Source organism: Syngnathus leptorhynchus, unplaced genomic scaffold, assembly GCF_054491065.1.
Source record: "Syngnathus leptorhynchus isolate UIUO unplaced genomic scaffold, UIUO_Slep HiC_scaffold_117, whole genome shotgun sequence".
Classification (NCBI taxonomy): domain Eukaryota; kingdom Metazoa; phylum Chordata; class Actinopteri; order Syngnathiformes; family Syngnathidae; genus Syngnathus; species Syngnathus leptorhynchus.
The window spans coordinates 145179-165048 of record NW_028232084.1 but is presented as its reverse complement, the minus strand read 5'-3'; the positions used below and the strand labels follow the sequence as shown (position 1 = coordinate 165048).

The window sequence follows — 19870 nt, the reverse complement described above, 5'->3', positions numbered from 1 at the left end:
CACCGGTTTTCATGGGCGATTGTGTCTATAAAATGCAAAACTCTGGGGATTCCTATGGCTTACGGCCATACTACCCTGAGAATGCCCGATCTCGGAAGCTTAGCAGGGTCAGGCCTGCTTAGTACTTGGATGGGAGACCGCCTGGGAATACCAGGTGCTGTAAGCTTTTATTTATTTATGCGTTTATGCATTTATGTATTTATGTATTTATGTATTTATGTATTTATTTATTTATTTATTTATTTTCAATTCAATCGTTCAAGCAGTTTTTTTACAACACCCATCACGTATGGCATTCGGAAACTTCAGCCCTAGTTTTAACTCCTACATTGAAATTATAACCCGAGTTGGAAACGTAAATTGTGTAGTGTCATCCATAGCATTGCAGTTCACGTTTCTTATTGCTAGAGGGGAGACTATGTACAGTGAATAAAGAGCCTGGCTCCCTGTGAACTCAAAGCAGCAGTCAAATGTCTTGAAAAGGGGAAAAACACTTCCAATGTAGTGTTTTTCCCCTTTTCAAGACATTTACTTTGATACGGCAAAATGCAGGTCGCAACGGCAGATCCGTCCTACCACACAAAAAGCTGTCAATGACGTTTCATGATAGCCATGTTTCCGTGAAACACCAAAAGTCTTGGAAGAAAGCCTTTTTCTGACCTGGTTGTTACATGGATGGGAGACGTTCAGGGAATACCAGTGCTGAAAGCCTTTTTTTTCCCACGTCAATTGTGAAAGGAAACTTTTACAACAGGCATCAAGTACCGTCGTTGCTTGGCACGGGTTTTCAGGGGCGATTGTGTCTATAAAATGTAAAACTCTGGAGACTCTGACGGCTTACGGCCATACTACCCTGAGAACGCCCAATCTCGTCCAATCTCGGAAGCTTAGCAGGGTCGGGCCTACTTAGTACTTGCATGGGAGACCGCCTGGGAATACCAGGTGCTGTGAGCTTTTATTTTATTTTATTTTTTTTCACTTCAATTGTTCAAGCAATCTTTTACAACACCTGTTAGAGATGTTCTGACTCTAACTTATTTTGCAAGAACCACACTGGAGACAGTATGCCCTTTAAGCACTTGCAGGTGGAGAGCTTGTCTGTTACTGTAGGTACAGCAATGTCCTAACAGACTCAGCCGTTAGTCTCTTACAAGAGCATATTTATTGAGAACAAGTAGGGTGGGGGTGACATTTGACATGTTTGGTGGTCACCTCAGCAAATGGTTAATCAGTGCAGAGGGTCCCAGTTGGTGGTCACCTCAGCAAATGGTTAACCAGTGCAGAGGGTCCCAGTTTATTGTTTTACGAGGTCTTGGAAATAAAACCTAGTGGAGCATTTTAGATGACTAAGTAAACAAGGATGTTTCCACACCATTTGGAAAGTTTCAACAACTGAATGGTTAAACTTTTCAGAGTCAAGGAAAGGTAAAAGGTTCAAACAAAGTTCATCATTCTAGTCTACATCTCAACATAATTATACGATCAAGATAGTTTATAAACCCTAACATATCCCTCCTGTTTATCATATGATTATGCCCACCCCGATCAATAAAACATAAGTAAGAAAATATAATGAAGAAAGAAAAACAACAACAAAATCTAAACACAGAAACAGCACATCATTGTGTCCATCACTTGCAAAGCATTTTCGATCATCATTTCAAAATCATTAGTGTTCTGTAAAACATGCTCGGCTAAACATCATTTACGCAATCTACGTAGATCAATTTTAATGTGTGAGTGAAAAACCTGCGGCAAGATGTCATAATGCAGGAAAAGTCTCACACGGTCCCTCTGCCTTAGGCGACCAGAATGTTACCAATAACAACAGTTAAGACAAAAATTTGAGGCGAGACTATGTACAGAAGTGGTTCCCAAAGTGGGCGGTACCGGTGGAAAGATCTGGGGGGGCGGTGAGGAAGAAGGGGGCGGTAGGGGGGCGGCAGTCTGAAGTCGAAGTCAGAAGTTCGAGTGGTAGATTTGAGGACATTTTATTGCTTGAAATACCAGACTGGGTGATCAATCCATTCCTAAATGTCGACGGTGAAGAAACTGGAGTGGCAGAGGAAGAACTGATTTCAATTCAAAATGACATTGAGCTAAGGCCAAAGTTCAAAAAGTCATATCAAGATTTTTGGTTCCAAAAAAAAATCTCTGACTGCTATCAAGTGCTGTGGAACAAGGTCAAGATGTACTTTATTGCCTTCCCAACATCATATTTAGTAGAACGGGGCTTCAGTGCAGTCGCCTTGCTTCTTTCCAAGCAAAGAAACCGACTGAAAATTACTGACCGCGGGGATCTACGACTTCTTCTTAGTGAGTTCCAGCCTGATGTTGAGAAGCTTGTGTCCCTGCACCAAGCACATCCATCCCATAATATTAAGTGTGAGACAAAAATGTTACTGGTGGAGTGTTTAGGTCTTTACCATTCTATGTTGCTGAAACAGTTAAAACAGTTAAAAAATGAATTGGTTTGCTAAATTGGGTTTTATTTGTGAAATACACATCAGTGTTTAACCTCTTTTCAAATTGCAGCATACCAAATATCAAGAAAGAGGTGTTTGTTTCCATATGTGTCTGTGGGGGGACGGGGGGCTAGGAACTCACTAGGGAGCCAAGGGGGCGCCAGCCTGCAAAACATGGATGGGAGATGTTCAAGGAATACCAGGTGCTGAAAGCCTTTTTTTTCCCACATCAATTGTGAAAGAAAACTTTTACAACAGCCATCAAGTTGCTAGGCACAGGTTTTCAGGGGCGATTGTTTATATAAAATGCAAAACTTTGGTGACTTCGACGGCTTACGGCCATACTACCCTGAGAACGCCCGATTGTCCGATCTCGGAAGCTTAGCAAGGTCGGGCCTGGTTAGTACTTGGATGGAAGACCGCCCGGGAATACCAGGTGCTGTAAGCTTTTATTTTATTTTTTTCAATTCAATCGTTCAAGCAATCTTTTACAACACCCATCACGTATGGCATTCGGAAACTTCAGCCCTAGTTTTAACTCCGACATTGAAACTGTAACCCGAGTTTGAAATGTAAATTGTGTGGTGTCATCCATACCGTTGTAGTTTACAATTCGTACCACTAGAGGGGAGACTATGTACAGTAAATAAAGAGCCTGGCTCCCTGTGAACTCAAAGCAGCAGTCAAATGTCTTGAAAAGGGGAAAAACACTTCCAATGTAGTGTTTTTCCCCTTTTCAAGACATTTACTTTGATACGGCAAAATGCAGGTCGCAACGGCAAATCCGTGCTACCACACAAAAAGCTGTCAATAACGTTTCATGATAGCCATGTTTCCGTGAAACACCAAAAGTCTTGGAAGAAAGCCTTTTTCTTACCTGGTTGTTACATGGATGGGAGACGTTCAGGGAATACCAGTGCTGAAAGCCTTTTTTTTCCCACGTCAATTGTGAAAGGAAACTTTTACAACAGGCATCAAGTACCGTCGTTGCTTGGCACGGGTTTTCAGGGGCGATTGTGTCTATAAAATGTAAAACTCTGGAGACTCTGACGGCTTACGGCCATACTACCCTGAGAACGCCCAATCTCGTCCAATCTCGGAAGCTTAGCAGGGTCGGGCCTACTTAGTACTTGCATGGGAGACCGCCTGGGAATACCAGGTGCTGTGAGCTTTTATTTTATTTTATTTTTTTTCACTTCAATTGTTCAAGCAATCTTTTACAACACCTGTTAGAGATGTTCTGACTCTAACTTATTTTGCAAGAACCACACTGGAGACAGTATGCCCTTTAAGCACTTGCAGGTGGAGAGCTTGTCTGTTACTGTAGGTACAGCAATGTCCTAACAGACTCAGCCGTTAGTCTCTTACAAGAGCATATTTATTGAGAACAAGTAGGGTGGGGGTGACATTTGACATGTTTGGTGGTCACCTCAGCAAATGGTTAATCAGTGCAGAGGGTCCCAGTTGGTGGTCACCTCAGCAAATGGTTAACCAGTGCAGAGGGTCCCAGTTTATTGTTTTACGAGGTCTTGGAAATAAAACCTAGTGGAGCATTTTAGATGACTAAGTAAACAAGGATGTTTCCACACCATTTGGAAAGTTTCAACAACTGAATGGTTAAACTTTTCAGAGTCAAGGAAAGGTAAAAGGTTCAAACAAAGTTCATCATTCTAGTCTACATCTCAACATAATTATACGATCAAGATAGTTTATAAACCCTAACATATCCCTCCTGTTTATCATATGATTATGCCCACCCCGATCAATAAAACATAAGTAAGAAAATATAATGAAGAAAGAAAAACAACAACAAAATCTAAACACAGAAACAGCACATCATTGTGTCCATCACTTGCAAAGCATTTTCGATCATCATTTCAAAATCATTAGTGTTCTGTAAAACATGCTCGGCTAAACATCATTTACGCAATCTACGTAGATCAATTTTAATGTGTGAGTGAAAAACCTGCGGCAAGATGTCATAATGCAGGAAAAGTCTCACACGGTCCCTCTGCCTTAGGCGACCAGAATGTTACCAATAACAACAGTTAAGACAAAAATTTGAGGCGAGACTATGTACAGAAGTGGTTCCCAAAGTGGGCGGTACCGGTGGAAAGATCTGGGGGGGCGGTGAGGAAGAAGGGGGCGGTAGGGGGGCGGCAGTCTGAAGTCGAAGTCAGAAGTTCGAGTGGTAGATTTGAGGACATTTTATTGCTTGAAATACCAGACTGGGTGATCAATCCATTCCTAAATGTCGACGGTGAAGAAACTGGAGTGGCAGAGGAAGAACTGATTTCAATTCAAAATGACATTGAGCTAAGGCCAAAGTTCAAAAAGTCATATCAAGATTTTTGGTTCCAAAAAAAAATCTCTGACTGCTATCAAGTGCTGTGGAACAAGGTCAAGATGTACTTTATTGCCTTCCCAACATCATATTTAGTAGAACGGGGCTTCAGTGCAGTCGCCTTGCTTCTTTCCAAGCAAAGAAACCGACTGAAAATTACTGACCGCGGGGATCTACGACTTCTTCTTAGTGAGTTCCAGCCTGATGTTGAGAAGCTTGTGTCCCTGCACCAAGCACATCCATCCCATTAATATTAAGTGTGAGACAAAAATGTTACTGGTGGAGTGTTTAGGGGGGGGGGCTAGGAACTCACTGGGGAGCCAAGGGGGCGCCAGCCTGCAAAACATGGATGGGAGATGTTCAGGGAATACCAGGTGCTGAAAGCCTTTTTTTTCCCACATCAATTGTGAAAGGAAACTTTTACAACAGCCATCAAGTTGCTTGGCACGGGTTTTCAGGGACGATTGTGTCTATAAAATGCAAAACTCTGGAGATTCTGATGGCTTACGGCCATACTACCCTGAGAACGTCCGATCTCATTCGATCTCGGAAACTTAGCAGGGTCGGGCCTGGTTAGTACTTGGATGGGAGACCGCCTGGGAATACCAGGCGCTGTAAGCTTTTATTTTATTTTATTTTTTTTCAATTCAATCATTCAAGCAATTTTTTTACAACACCCATCACGTATGGCATTCGGAAACTTCAGCCCTAGTTTTAACTCCGACATTGAAACTTGTTAGGATACGGATTTTTAGCTATTGATCTGACTCCAAATTGCGATCAACACTTAACACAAGTTTCTATGTCCCAATCCTGCGGCAAGATGTCATAATGCAGGAAAAGTCTCACACGGTCCCTCTGCCTTAGGCGACCAGAATGTTACCAATAACAACAGTCAAGACAAAAATTGCTCGTGATTGTTCAGCCGTCGGGGGCTTGGCATGCCCACTGTTGGAGGGTGAGCACAATTCTCACCCCCTTTGCAGCACTGCTTCATCGGGGGAGAACTTGGAAATGTCTGCCGCGCGGTTGTCGTCTTCAGTCTTCAGTGGCCAGGGGAGACTACCTGGCCACCAAGGGGGAAGAGGATTATTCTGCCTCTATTTGAACTGGGGGCGGGGACGCTGTCGATGGTCGGTTGTTTATACTTCAGATTTAGCAGTAGTTGTTGTGTCTGTGTCAGCGTCTTACCACCATCTTGCTCTGCTTCATACCATACCGTTCCATTACAGGAATGATACACCCTCACTCGTTCTCCTTTCGCTCCATCACTTCTGCCATCCCGCACCATATGTTCAAACGCCAACATAGTCCACACAAAGCACAAGCCAGCAAGCAAAATAGTCAATAAAGTTAAACATTTGCATCGTCGTCGTCTTGGTTCAGACACTTTCAAGTCCGACTTTGATCCAATTCTCGCCATCGTCACGTTCCCTCTCTTGACCTGCCCGTCCGGGCGGTCAACCTTTATGCTCACCATAGGCAGGCACAAAGTCTGGGGCCTGGCGCAACTGTGAGTAATGGTACCACTTTTGTCCTTTAGTTTCCAATTGGACGGCGTGTGAAGTTCTAGCCAGAACCCTAAACGGTCCTTTCCAGCGAGGTTCAGTCCACTTCCGGGAAAGCACCCGGAGGTAGACATACGGAGTGATGTCCGACTCCGGTGATGCTGATGACAAATCTGCAACCGCTTTGTCTGCGACCTGCGTAGACACACTGGATACAAGTGAATGAAGATACTTCCAGTATGCAGCGTGTGATAAATCAGGTGTCGGTACGTCAGCTGGCGGGACCAAGGTGGAGGCAGGCCCTGGCATTAGGCGACCAGTCAACAGTTCGAATGGCGCAAAACCTGTTATTTTGTGAACAGTTTGGCGGACTCCATGCACAATATTCAGCAGTGGTTGCGTCTTTTCTGCATAATGTGGGATCCATGCTCTGCAGTAATTGCAGAGCCCCAAAAATGACATTTTTTTTTTTTTATTCAGGTTTTGGTGCATCTGCAATGATTTGTTTTCAGTTTTTTTGTATCTGTCTTCCAGCAGCTGACAACGTGTGACCTAAATAGTTCACTTCCTGTTTGATCCATTGTAGTTTATTTTTGCTTACTTTATTCCCTGCTTTACAGAGATAGTGTAACAAAGCTAAGGAGTCTTCCTTGCAAGCAGCTTCAGTTTCAGAGGCTATCAAGAGATCATCTACATAAACTAGAAGTTGGCTTTTGTTTGAAATTTGAAAATCAGCCAAACATGCCATGATAGCTTGAGTGAAAATAGTTGGACTATCAGCAAATCCCTGCGGCAATCTGGTGTACGTATAACTTAGTCCTTTAAAGGTAAACGCAAACCAAAACTGTGAGTCTGGGTGGATTGGCACTGAGAAAAATGCATTGCTAAGATCAATCACCGTGAAAAACTTCTGGTATGGTTTCAAAGTGTTCAGAAGTGTGTGCGGGTCAGGCACATTAGGTGCTCGTTTGTATTGCCTCATTTACTGCTCGTAAATCTTGTATCATTCGCCAATCAATCTTGTTGGCCTTTTGGACTGGAAAAATAGGAGTGTTGCAAGGAATATCTGAGCACTTCCTAATGATCCCTCCTGACAAAAGATCATTTACGACAGGGGCTATCCCATTTATTGCCTCCTGGTTTAAAGGAGATTCTCTGATCCCGGTTAGATTTGGATGTTAAGTCCTGTAGCAAATGGTTCCTTTGATCAGTCAAACAAATGTTGATGAGCCAGGGAAGCGCATAAGCGCGTGCCCTTCTAAACACCCACACCACTTCCTCATAACTTCGTTAGTAATTAGCAACAACTTTTTCTTTGGGTTTTTTGTTTTTGTTTTCTTAGCATTTAACTTGCACAAAATCACTCTTTTGTCCAAGCTGCTCTACCAATTTCCCATAGTAGTCTCCAACAACTTCAACCATTCAACCAATACTTTCCTTTCATTCAGGAAATCATTCGTCCCTGCTCATTTGCATCTCACACACAGTCACCAAAGAGGAGTCTTTTCAACACATTGGTCCCAAGCTATCCAAGTCCTCCACACAACATTCATATACCATTCTCAGCACAATCCCTATCCTAATGTTTCCGATAGAACAATTCACCAGTCCAAAAAAAAACAAAACTCAACACATAAAAAAAAAACACAGCTTGCGAATTAAACCAGTTTTCTGTCTACAAACAGATTTCTTTCTTTTCTTCTCTTATTTATTTATTTATTTATTTATTTTATTCTTCAAAATTGTTTCTGTTTTGCGGTGCAAATTGGATAGACCACAGTCTAACAAATTTCTTTTGTACACAGGTTTAGCCAATTTTATCAGTTTAACAAATATGCACACACGTGCACAGCTCTCGGTGCGAGGGGAGGGGACCTGGCAACAATGATTCGTCACAAGCTGGCCATTTCTTGCGGTCGATCATGAAGCTGGTCCCACCCACGCACGCGAGGACAGCACATTCTAATTTTTCTATTTATCTTTTAGAAACAAGTTGTATTACTTTACCACTTGATTTGCAAATTTTAACTTTAGTGTGCACACATAATTTGACCCCTTGTCATTTGCCGGGCATACAATCAGCATTGTCATAATTTCATTGTATGTACAGGGGTTCTAATAACCTAAAAAAAATGTTTTAAACCAAAAGTAGGAGCATGAGCGGTCAAAGGGGAGGAAGCCCGTTATGCTGAAAATTTGGCTTTTCCTCTGCCCCTCCCTCCACCCTTTGATTGGTCTCGTTTTGCATAACGACACACTCTTGCAAAGTGTCCTCGTCTCCCACAGTTCCAACAGTTGTCAGAATCTGGTGGGGGTTTTGAACCATATGGCGGCCTGCGACCTTGTTGGCCTTGACCTCTTCCTCTGCCCCATTGGGAACTTTGGAAGAAAACTGTTGCATCTTCATCTACATGATTATCATCATCATCTAGATGAAATACATCAGAACCTTTGCCTTTCTTGAACACTTTGTCAGCGTCTCTGGCCCACTACATGGTTGTTGTAACACAAGCAGTGTGTGCTTCCACCAAGTGTTTCCACACCCTGTTGACTAATTCAGGTGGGGAACCATTGAGGAGCGCATACTTTAGCTGTTGCTGATAAGCAAGTTTAATGGAGCAGTGTCTAACTCCACCACCAGTTCTGCCTCTGACTTCAGCTCCACGTCTGACTTCAGCACCACCTCCAGCTCTGCCTCTGACTTCAGCTCCGCATTTGACTCCAGCTCCTCACTAGCTCTGCTACTAACTCCAGCTCCTCCTCCAACTCCAGCTTCACACCATCTCTGCCTCCGATCCCGGCCCCACACCAGAGCTGCCTCTGACTTCAGCTGAAGGCAGTTCCGTTCCGCCTCCAACTCCAGCTCCACACCAGCTCCGTCTCCAACGCCTTTTCCATGATGACATATTTTTTTTGGTCCCACCGGGATTTGAACTCGGGCCGCTGGGGTGAGAGTCCAGAGCACTATCCACTATACCATGAAGACTTCACTAGTGTTGCAGGGAAGGAATGTACACTATATGTTTTAATGGAGCAGTCTCTGACTCCACCACCAGCTCTGCCTCTGACTTCAGCTCCACTTCTGACTTCAGCACCGCCTCCAGCTCTGCCTCTGACTTCAGCTCCGCCTCCAGCTCTGCCTCTGACTCCAGCTCTACACCATGTCTGCCTCTGACTTCAGCCCCACTTCCGCCTCCAGCTCCGCCTCCAGCTCCACACCAATCTCTGACTTCAGCTCCACCTCCGACCCTGACTTCAGCTCCGCCTCTGACTCCAGCTTCACATCAGCTCTTCCTCTGACTTCAGCTCCACCTCCGACTCCAGCTCCACACCAGTTTTGCATCTGACTTCAACTTCAGCTCCGCCTCTGACTACAGCTCCTCCTCCGACTCCAGCTCCACACCAGTTCCACCTCTGACTCCACCTCCACATCAGCTCTGCATCTGACTCCAATTTCAGCTCTGCCTCTGACTTCAGCTCCGCCTCCAGCTCTGCCACTGACTTCAGCCCCACTTCCGCCTCCAACTTTGCCTCCAGCTCCACACCTGCTCTGCCTTCAGCTCCGCCTCCAGCTCCACACCAGTCTCTGACTACAGCACCACCTCTGACTCCAGCTCCACACCAGCTCTGCCTCCAACTTCAGCTCCGCCTCTGACTTCAGCTCCACACCAGTTCTACATCTGACTCCAGCTCTACACCATCTCTGCCTCTGACTTCAGCCTCCAGCTCCACCTCCAGCTCCACACCAGTTTCTGACTTCGGCCCTACCTCCGACCCTGACTTCAGCTCCGCCTCTGACTCCAGCTCCACACCAGTTCTGCATCTGACTTCAACTTCACCTCTGACTACAGCTCCTCCAACTCCAGCTCCAAACCATCTCTGTCACTGACTTCAGCTCCGCCTTCGATCCCGGCGTCATACCAAATCTGCCTCTGACTTCAGCTCCGCCTCCGACTTCAGCTCCGCCTCCAGCTCCAGCGCCACCTCTGACTTCCGTTCCGCCTCCGACTCCAGCTCCACACCAGCTCCGCCGCCAACGCCTGTTCCATGATGACATATTTTTTTTGGTCCCACCGGGATTTGAACTCGGGTCGCTGGGGTGAGAGTCCAGAGCACTATCCACTATACCATGAAGATTTCACTAGTGTTGCAGGGAAGGAATGTACACTATATGGTTTAATGGAACAGCCTCTGACTCCACTTCCACACCAGCTCTGCCTCTGACTTCAGCGCCGATACCGACTCCAGCTCCACACCAGTTCTGCCACTGACTTCAGCTCCATCTCTGACTCCAGCTGCTCACCAGCACTGCCCCTGACTTCAGCTCCACCTCAAACTCCAGCTCCACACCAGCTTTGCATCTGACTATAATTTCAGCTCCGTCTTTGACTTCAGGTTCACATCAATTTCGCTACCGACTTCAATTCCGATACCAGTGTCACACCAGCTCTGCCTCTGACTTCAGCTCCACCTCTGACTTCAGCGCCGGTACCAGCTTCATACCATTTCTGCCTCTGACTTCAGCTCCACACCTGCTCCACCTTTGACCACAGCACCGCGGTTAGTTCTGCCTCTGACTACGGTTCTACCTCCACACCAGTGTCTGACTTCTGCACCACCTCCGACTCCAGTTCCACACCAGATTTGCATCTGACTCCAAGTTCTCCTCCAACTCCTGCTCCACATTATCTTTGCTTCTGATACCAGCTTCACACCAGATCTGCCTCTGACTTCAGCTCCGCCTCCAGCTCCGCCTCTGAGTTCCGTTCCGCCCCCAACTCCAGCTCCACACTAGACTTCACTAGTGTTGCATCATTGAATGGGATGCCATTATGCACCCTAAATTATTTTTTAAATGTTAATGGAATGGACTTCTCATCACCTTCAAGAGCTAGAGATTTACCGTTTTTATTTCCCATCTTAACTTGGTATTTTTAGATTTTTCCAATTTTTTTTTTTCAATTTTTTGTTTTTCTTTTTTGAGGATCCTCAATGCAGGATTAAATTTACCCTTCAACAAAATTACTAGCCTGTGTATTACCGTTGGTTTTTGCTAGTACTGTTTTTTTTTCAATTTATCCTACCATTCACACTCTCAACCACACAACTTTCATGCAAACAGCTCGGAAAAACAGACCAAAAAAAGAATCTACGCCCTTCTTCAATTAAGAAAAAGAAGCTCTGTCTTTTTTTTAACCTGTTCCTTCCACTGGGACTCCAACCCAAGCTGTTCTATGGCTCGGAAAAACGTACAAAGAAAAATCTACACCCTTCTTTGAATCACAAAAAAGAAGCTCTGTGTTCCTTAGCACGTTCCTTCCACTGGGACTCCAACCCAAGCCAGATCCTGCAGCTTGGAAGAACAGACAAAGAAGAATCTACGCACCTCTTCAATGAATGAAAAGGAAGCTCTGTTTTCCTTAGTCTGTTCCTTCCACTGGGACTTAAACCCAAGCCAGATCCTGCAGCTTGGAAGAACAGACAAAGAAGAATCTACGCACCTCTTCAATGAATGAAAAGGAAGCTCTGTTTTCCTTAGTCTGTTCCTTCCACTGGGACTTAAACCCAAGCTATATTCCGTGCACCTTCCACTCTTACGCGTTTCACAACAGCACAATCACACAATTTTAGGGCTTTAACTTACTTGTCCCCTGGTTCGTTGCACTGCCGGATCCCGTCAATCCACTGTAGTCCGACGAAGGCAGACCTAAGATGCTGGCCCAGCGAAGAATTTTCTTGCCAGGTCTTTTCTTTACCAGATCCTCCTAATGGACGCTGGCTTGTCGACAATGCAGCACGTCGTCCTCCGTCGATCAGCAGTGGGTATGTTGGATCCGGGTCACGGCACCAAAATGTTAGAGATGTTCCGACTCTAACTTATTTTGCAAGAACCACGCGAGAGACAATATGCCCTTTGAACACTTGCAAGTGGAGAATTTGTTCGTTACTGTAGATACAGCAATGTCCGAACAAAGTCTGCCGTTGAAGTCATGCAAGAGAGTATTTATTGAGAGAAGAAGGGTGGGGGTGAGAGTCAGCCAAGGTGGGGGTGACATTTGACATGTGTGGTGGTCACCTCAGCAAATGATTAACCACTTGGGAGGGTCCCAGTTTATCGCTCCACGAGGCCGTGGACATAAATCCTAGTGGAGCAAAACAAGGACGCCTCCACACCATCTGGAAAGCTTCAACAACTGAATGGTTAAACTTTTCAGAGTCACGGGAAGGTAAAAGGTTCAAACAAAGTTCATCATTCTAGTCTACATCCCAACATAATCATACGATCAAGATAGTTTATAAACCCTAACACTCTGCATCAATATTGTCTATAGGTGGGTGAAATTTGAATCTGGGACGTTTTCTGCTGGATGGTCCCATCAATTGTCATCAATGTCCACACAAAATCATAAAAATAGCACTACTAAAATTAATTCTGAAAAATCCAAAAAACAGGAGTCTAGGTGTTCCCCGTCCAGATTACTGGACCGCGGGACACCAACATCATCTCCAGCAATCCTGTCTGCCATGGGTTGTTTAATTTGGAATGCATTCTGAGACTCAAACCAGTACAAATTAGGAACGTGAGTTTTCCGCCAATCGGTCTGTTGCAACAACTGCTTGACCATTGAGCCCAATTGTCTGGCCTCGTGTCCTGGGGCAATAGCCGGCGAAATGTGTGGCACCCCTTTCTCTGTCATTTTGAACCATTGCATTTGTTCATATGTCAGTTCAGTTGCCGCTGCAACTCCCTATTTACGCACTCCTCTCATCTCACACACACACACACACACACACACACACACACACACACACACACACACACACACACACACACACACACACACACACACACACACACACACACACACACACACATTCCCCCCAATTTTATTCATTTAGGATATTTTAGCGGTCTAATCTCTCACAGGAGGAACTGCTACCACCGGATGTTTTGGGGAGGCCTCACTTCTCCCAGGATCTCAAAAAACCTGGCTATTTGAATACGCTCGTCAACGTACCCTTGTCCACCACGACGAAGCTAGGTCCCGGACCTATCCGTAATACGCATAAGTCCCTGACTTTACCGTACACGTCACACACATAAGTTCCAAACTTATTCACCGTATGTATCTTAACTTCTTGCACACTTTATTTGATCTGAACAACAGTCTCCTCTTAAATTTCCTCTTTCAATTTGCAGAATTTAGACTTATAGTAACAGGTATTCTGCTAACCTTATCAGTGATGAGCGCTCAGGGTTGAGGAGACGTTGTACCAGCTCAACGTTGTGCACTTAACCCAAACGGTTCGCCGACCGAGAGACAGCGTCCCAGACGCTGTCCGGTGTCCTGGATTCAGACCACGAGTTGCCAATTACCCTTCTCTTGACATTATGTCGGGGTCACCAAGAAATTGTTAGGATACGGATTTTTAGCTATTGATCTGACTTCAAATTGCAATCAACACTTAACACAAGTTTGGATGTCCCAATCCACACACTGGCGCACCTAACAATTTTGCGAGTTCATTCTGTCAAAGAGAAGACCAGGAGATCAATCAGACCAAATTTACCAATTGTTTATTCCTAACAAAGCACACTAATACAGGCCTGGGTCCAGGGTCCCTCACACTAAAACTCGTGCGTTTTTGTGACCACCAAAAGACGACACATTAACTTCAATCGTTCAAGCAATCTTTTACAACACCCATCACGTATGGCATTCGGAAACTTCAGCCCTAGTTTTAACTCCGACATTGAAACTATAACCCGAGTTTGAAACGTAAATTGTGTGGTGTCATCCATACCGTTGTAGTTCACGTTTCTTACCGCTAGAGGGGAGACTAGGTACAGTAAATAAAGAGCCTTTTACTTTGATACAGCAAAAAGCAGGTCGCAACGGCAAATTCGTGCTACCACACAAAAAGCTGTCAATAACGTTTCATGATAGCCATGTTTCCGTGAAACACCAAAAGTCTTGGAAGAAAGCCTTTTTCGGATCTGGTTGTGACATGGATAGGAGACGTTCAGGGAATACCAGGTGCTAAAAGCCTTTTTTTTTCCCACGTCAATTGTGAAAGGAAACTTTTACAACAGCCATCAAGTTGCTTGGCACGGGTTTTCAGGGGCAATTGTGTCTATAAAATGCGAAACTCTGGAGACTCTGATGGCTTACGTCCATACTACCCTGAGAACACGCGATGTCGGAAGCTTAGCAAGGTCAGGCCTGGTTAGTACTTGGATGAGAGACCGCCTGGGAATACCAGGTGCTGTAAGCTTATATTTTATTGTATTTTTTTCAATTCAATCGTTCAAGCAATCTTTTACAACACCCATCACGTATGGCATTCGGAAACTTCAGCCCTAGTTTTAACTCTGACATTGAAACTATAACCCGAGTTTGAAACGTAAATTGTGTGGTGTCATCCATAGCGTTGCAGTTCACGTTTCTTACCGCTAGAGGGGAGACTATGTACAGCAGTGGTTCCCAAAGTGGGCGGTACCGGTGGGAAGATCTGGGGGGGCGGTGAGGAAGAAGGGGGCGGTAGGGGGGCGGCAGTCTGAAGTCGAAGTCAGAAGTTCGAGTGGTAGATTTGAGGACATTTTATTGCTTGAAACTGCTGTGAACTCAAAGCAGCAGTCAAATGTCTTGAAAAGGGGAAAAACACTTCCAATGTAGTGTTTTTCCCCTTTTCAAGACATTTACTTTGATACGGCAAAATGCAGGTCGCAACGGCAAATCCGTGCTACCACACAAAAAGCTGTCAATAACGTTTCATGATAGCCATGTTTCCGTGAAACACCAAAAGTCTTGGAAGAAAGCCTTTTTCTTACCTGGTTGTTACATGGATGGGAGACGTTCAGGGAATACCAGTGCTGAAAGCCTTTTTTTTCCCACGTCAATTGTGAAAGGAAACTTTTACAACAGGCATCAAGTACCATCGTTGCTTGGCACGGGTTTTCAGGGCCGATTGTGTCTATAAAATGTAAAACTCTGGAGCCTCTGATGGCTTGCGGCCATACTACCCTGAGAACGCCTGATCTCGTCCGATTTCGGAAGCTTAGCAAGGTCGGGCCCGGTTAGTACTTGCATGTACTACCACTAGAGGCGAGACTATGTACAGTAAATAAAGAGCCTGGCTCCCTGTGAACTCAAAGCAGCAGTCTTTATTTGTAAAATAACCCAACATTACATACACATTGCCCTTCCATGTAGTGTTTTTACCCTTTTCATGACATTTACTTTGATACAGCAAAATGCAGGTCGCAACGGCAAATTCGTGCTATCACACAAAAAGCTGTCAATAACGTTTCATGATAGCCATGTTCCCGTGAAACACCAAAAGTCTTGGAAGAAAGCCTTTTTCGGACCTGGTTGTTACATGGATGGGAGATGTTCAGGGAATACCAGTGCTGAAAGCCTTTTTTTTCCCCACGTCAATTGTGAAAGGAAACTTTTACAACAGCCATCAAGTTGCTTGGCACCGGTTTTCAGGGGCATTTGTTTCTATAAAATGCAAAACTTTGGAAACTTTGTCGGATTACGGCCATACTACCCTGAAAACGCCTGATCTCGGAAACTTAGCACGGTCGGGCCTGGTTAGTACTCGGATGACAGACCGCCTGGGAATACCAGGTGCTGTAAGCTAATATTTATTTATTTATGTATTTATTTTTTCAATTCAATCGTTCAAGCAATCTTTTGCAACACCCATCACGTATGGCATTCGGAAACTTCAGCCCTAGTTTTAACTCCGACATTGAAACTATAACCCGAGTTTGAAACGTAAATTGTGTGGTGTCATCCATAGCGTTGCAGTTCACGTTTCTTACCGCTAGAAGGTAGCGACTAGAGAAACCGACTGAAAATTACTGACCGCGGGGATCTACGACTTCTTCTTAGTGAGTTCCAGCCTGATGTTCAGAAGCTTGTCCCTGCACCAAGCACATCCATCCCATTAATAATAAGTGTGAGACAAAAATGTTACTGGTGGAGTGTTTAGGGGGGGGGCTAGGAACTCACTGGGGAGCCAAGGGGGCGCCAGCCTGCAAAACATGGATGGGAGATGTTCAGGGAATACCAGGTGCTGAAAGCCTTTTTTTTCCCACATCAATTGTGAAAGGAAACTTTTACAACAGCCATCATGGGGGGGGGGCTAGGAACTCACTGGGGAGCCAAGGGGGCGCCAGCCTGCAAAACATGGATGGGAGATGTTCAGGGAATACCAGGTGCTGAAAGCCTTTTTTTTCCCACATCAATTGTGAAAGGAAACTTTTACAACAGCCATCAAGTTGCTAGGCACAGGTTTTCAGGGGCGATTGTTTATATAAAATGACAAACTTTGGTGACTTCGACGGCTTACGGCCATACTACCCTGAGAACGCCCGATTGTCCGATCTCGGAAGCTTAGCAAGGTCGGGCCTGGTTAGTACTTGGATGGAAGACCGCCCGGGAATACCAGGTGCTGTAAGCTTTTATTTTATTTTTTTCAATTCAATCGTTCAAGCAATCTTTTACAACACCCATCACGTATGGCATTCTGAAACTTCAGCCCTAGTTTTAACTCCGACATTGAAACTGTAACCCGAGTTTGAAATGTAAATTGTGTGGTGTCATCCATACCGTTGTAGTTCACGATTCGTACCACTAGAGGGGAGACTATGTACAGTAAATAAAGAGCCTGGCTCCCTGTGAACTCAAAGCAGCAGTCAAATGTCTTGAAAAGGGGAAAAACACTTCCAATGTAGTGTTTTTCCCCTTTTCAAGACATTTACTTTGATACGGCAAAATGCAGGTCGCAACGGCAAATCCGTGCTACCACACAAAAAGCTGTCAATAACGTTTCATGATAGCCATGTTTCCGTGAAACACCAAAAGTCTTGGAAGAAAGCCTTTTTCTTACCTGGTTGTTACATGGATGGGAGACGTTCAGGGAATACCAGTGCTGAAAGCCTTTTTTTTCCCACGTCAATTGTGAAAGGAAACTTTTACAACAGGCATCAAGTACCATCGTTGCTTGGCACGGGTTTTCAGGGCCGATTGTGTCTATAAAATGTAAAACTCTGGAGCCTCTGATGGCTTGCGGCCATACTACCCTGAGAACGCCTGATCTCGTCCGATTTCGGAAGCTTAGCAAGGTCGGGCCCGGTTAGTACTTGCATGTACTACCACTAGAGGCGAGACTATGTACAGTAAATAAAGAGCCTGGCTCCCTGTGAACTCAAAGCAGCAGTCTTTATTTGTAAAATAACCCAACATTACATACACATTGCCCTTCCATGTAGTGTTTTTACCCTTTTCATGACATTTACTTTGATACAGCAAAATGCAGGTCGCAACGGCAAATTCGTGCTATCACACAAAAAGCTGTCAATAACGTTTCATGATAGCCATGTTCACGTGAAACACCAAAAGTCTTGGAAGAAAGCCTTTTTCGGACCTGGTTGTTACATGGATGGGAGATGTTCAGGGAATACCAGTGCTGAAAGCCTTTTTTTTCCCACGTCAATTGTGAAAGGAAACATTTACAACAGCCATCAAGTTGCTTGGCACGGGTTTTCAGGGGCATTTGTTTCTATAAAATGCAAAACTTTGGAAACTTTGTCGGATTACGGCCATACTACCCTGAAAACGCCTGATCTCGGAAACTTAGCACGGTCGGGCCTGGTTAGTACTCGGATGACAGACCGCCTGGGAATACCAGGTGCTGTAAGCTAATATTTATTTATTTATGTATTTATTTTTTCAATTCAATCGTTCAAGCAATCTTTTGCAACACCCATCACGTATGGCATTCGGAAACTTCAGCCCTAGTTTTAACTCCGACATTGAAACTATAACCCGAGTTTGAAACGTAAATTGTGTGGTGTCATCCATAGCGTTGCAGTTCACGTTTCTTACCGCTAGAGGGTAGACTATGTACAGTAAATAAACAGCCTGGCTTCCGGTGAACTTAAAGCAGCAGTCAAATGTCTTGAAATGGGAAAAACACTTCCAATATAGTGTTTTTCCCTTTTTCAAGACATTTACTTTGATACGGCAAAATGCAGGTCGCAACGGCAAATTCGTGCTACCACACAAAAAGCTGTCAATAACTTTTCATGATAGCCATGTTTCCATGAAACACCAAAAGTCATGGAAGAAAGCCTTTTTCGGACCTGGTTGTGACATGGATGGGAGACGTTCAGGGAATACCAGGTGCTGAAAGCCTTTTTTTTCCACGTCAATTGTGAAAGGAAACTTTTACAACAGCCATCAAGTTGCTTGGCACGAGTTTTCAGGGGCGATTGTGTCTATAAAATGCAAAACTCTGGATATTCTGACAGCTTACGGCCATACTACCCTGAGAATGCCCGATCTCGTCAGATCTCGGAAGCTTAGCAGGGTCGGGCCTGGTTAGTACTTAGATGGGAGTCCGCCTGGGAATACCAGGTGCTGTAAGCTTTTATTTATTTATTTATTTTCACCCTCCTTGAGTCGTCACCTTATCGTGGTGGAGGGATTTGCGTGCCCCTATGATCCTAGGAGCCATGTTGTCTGGGGCTTCATGCCCCTGGTAGGGTAACCATGGCAGAAGGGTCCTAGGTGAGGGGCCAGACAAAGCACGGCTCAGAAGACCCCTTATGATGAAAAAAATATATGGATGTCGTTTTCCCTCGCCCGGACGCGGGTCACCGGGGCACCTCTCTGGAGCCAGGCCTGGAGGTGGGGCTCGAAGGCGAGCGCCTGGTGGCCGGGCCTTCGCTCATGGGGTCCGGTCGGGCATAGCCCGAAAAGAAAACATGGGTTCCCCTTCCAATGGGCTCACCACCTATAGGACGGGCCAAAGGGGTCGGGTGCATAGTGAGCTGGGCGGCGGCCAAAGGCGGGGACCTTGGCGGTCCGATCCCCGGCTGCAGAGGCTGGCTCTAGGGACATGGAATGTCACCTCTCTGGCTGGAAAGGAGCCCAAGCTGGTGTGTGAGGCAGAAAGGTTCCGACTAGACATAGTCGGACTTGCCTCCACACATAGTTTGGGCTCTGGTACAAGCCCTATCGAGAGGGGCTGGACTCTCTTCCACTCTGGAGTTGCCCACGGTGAGATGCGTCGAGCAGCTGTCGGCATACTTATTGCCCCCCGGCTGGGCGCCTGCACATTGGGGTTCACCCCGGTGAGCGAGAGGGTAGCCTCCCTCCGCCTTCGGGTGGGGGGACGGGTCCTGTTGTTTGTGTCTATGCACCGAACGGCAGCTCAAAGTACCCACCCTTCTTAGAGTCCCTGGAGGAAGTGCTGGAGAGCGCTCCTTCTGGGGACTCCATCGTTCTACTGGGTGACTTCAATGCTCACGTGGGCAATGACAGTGAGACCTGGAAGGGCATGATTGGGAGGAACGGCCCCCCCGATCTGAACCAGAGCGGTGTTCTATTATTGGACTTTTGTGCTCGACACGGATTTTCTATAATGAACACCATGTTCAGGCATAAGGGTGTCCATGTGTGCACTTGGCACCAGGACACCCTAGGCCGCAGTTCGTTGATCGACCTTGTAGTCGTGTCATCGGATTTGCGGCCGCA

The 19870-nt window shown here is 45.5% G+C and overlaps 1 non-coding gene and 6 pseudogenes across 1 annotated transcript; all 7 read left to right on the top strand.

Moving 5' to 3' along the window:
- The first annotated feature begins 57 nt into the window (after positions 1-57).
- LOC147037803 (5S ribosomal RNA) lies at positions 58-166 on the top strand (annotated as a pseudogene).
- A 669-nt stretch (positions 167-835) lies between these two features.
- Positions 836-954, top strand: LOC147037802 (5S ribosomal RNA; annotated as a pseudogene).
- A 1842-nt stretch (positions 955-2796) lies between these two features.
- LOC147037801 (5S ribosomal RNA) lies at positions 2797-2913 on the top strand (annotated as a pseudogene).
- Positions 2914-3517: 604 nt separating this feature from the next.
- Positions 3518-3636, top strand: LOC147037800 (5S ribosomal RNA; annotated as a pseudogene).
- A 1675-nt stretch (positions 3637-5311) lies between these two features.
- On the top strand, positions 5312-5430 carry LOC147037799 (5S ribosomal RNA; annotated as a pseudogene).
- Positions 5431-16673: 11243 nt separating this feature from the next.
- LOC147037798 (5S ribosomal RNA) lies at positions 16674-16790 on the top strand (annotated as a pseudogene).
- A 1851-nt stretch (positions 16791-18641) lies between these two features.
- On the top strand, positions 18642-18760 carry LOC147037797 (5S ribosomal RNA). The gene has a single exon (XR_015064302.1). It is a non-coding gene; the product is annotated as a 5S ribosomal RNA (ribosomal RNA).
- The last annotated feature ends 1110 nt before the right edge of the window (positions 18761-19870 follow it).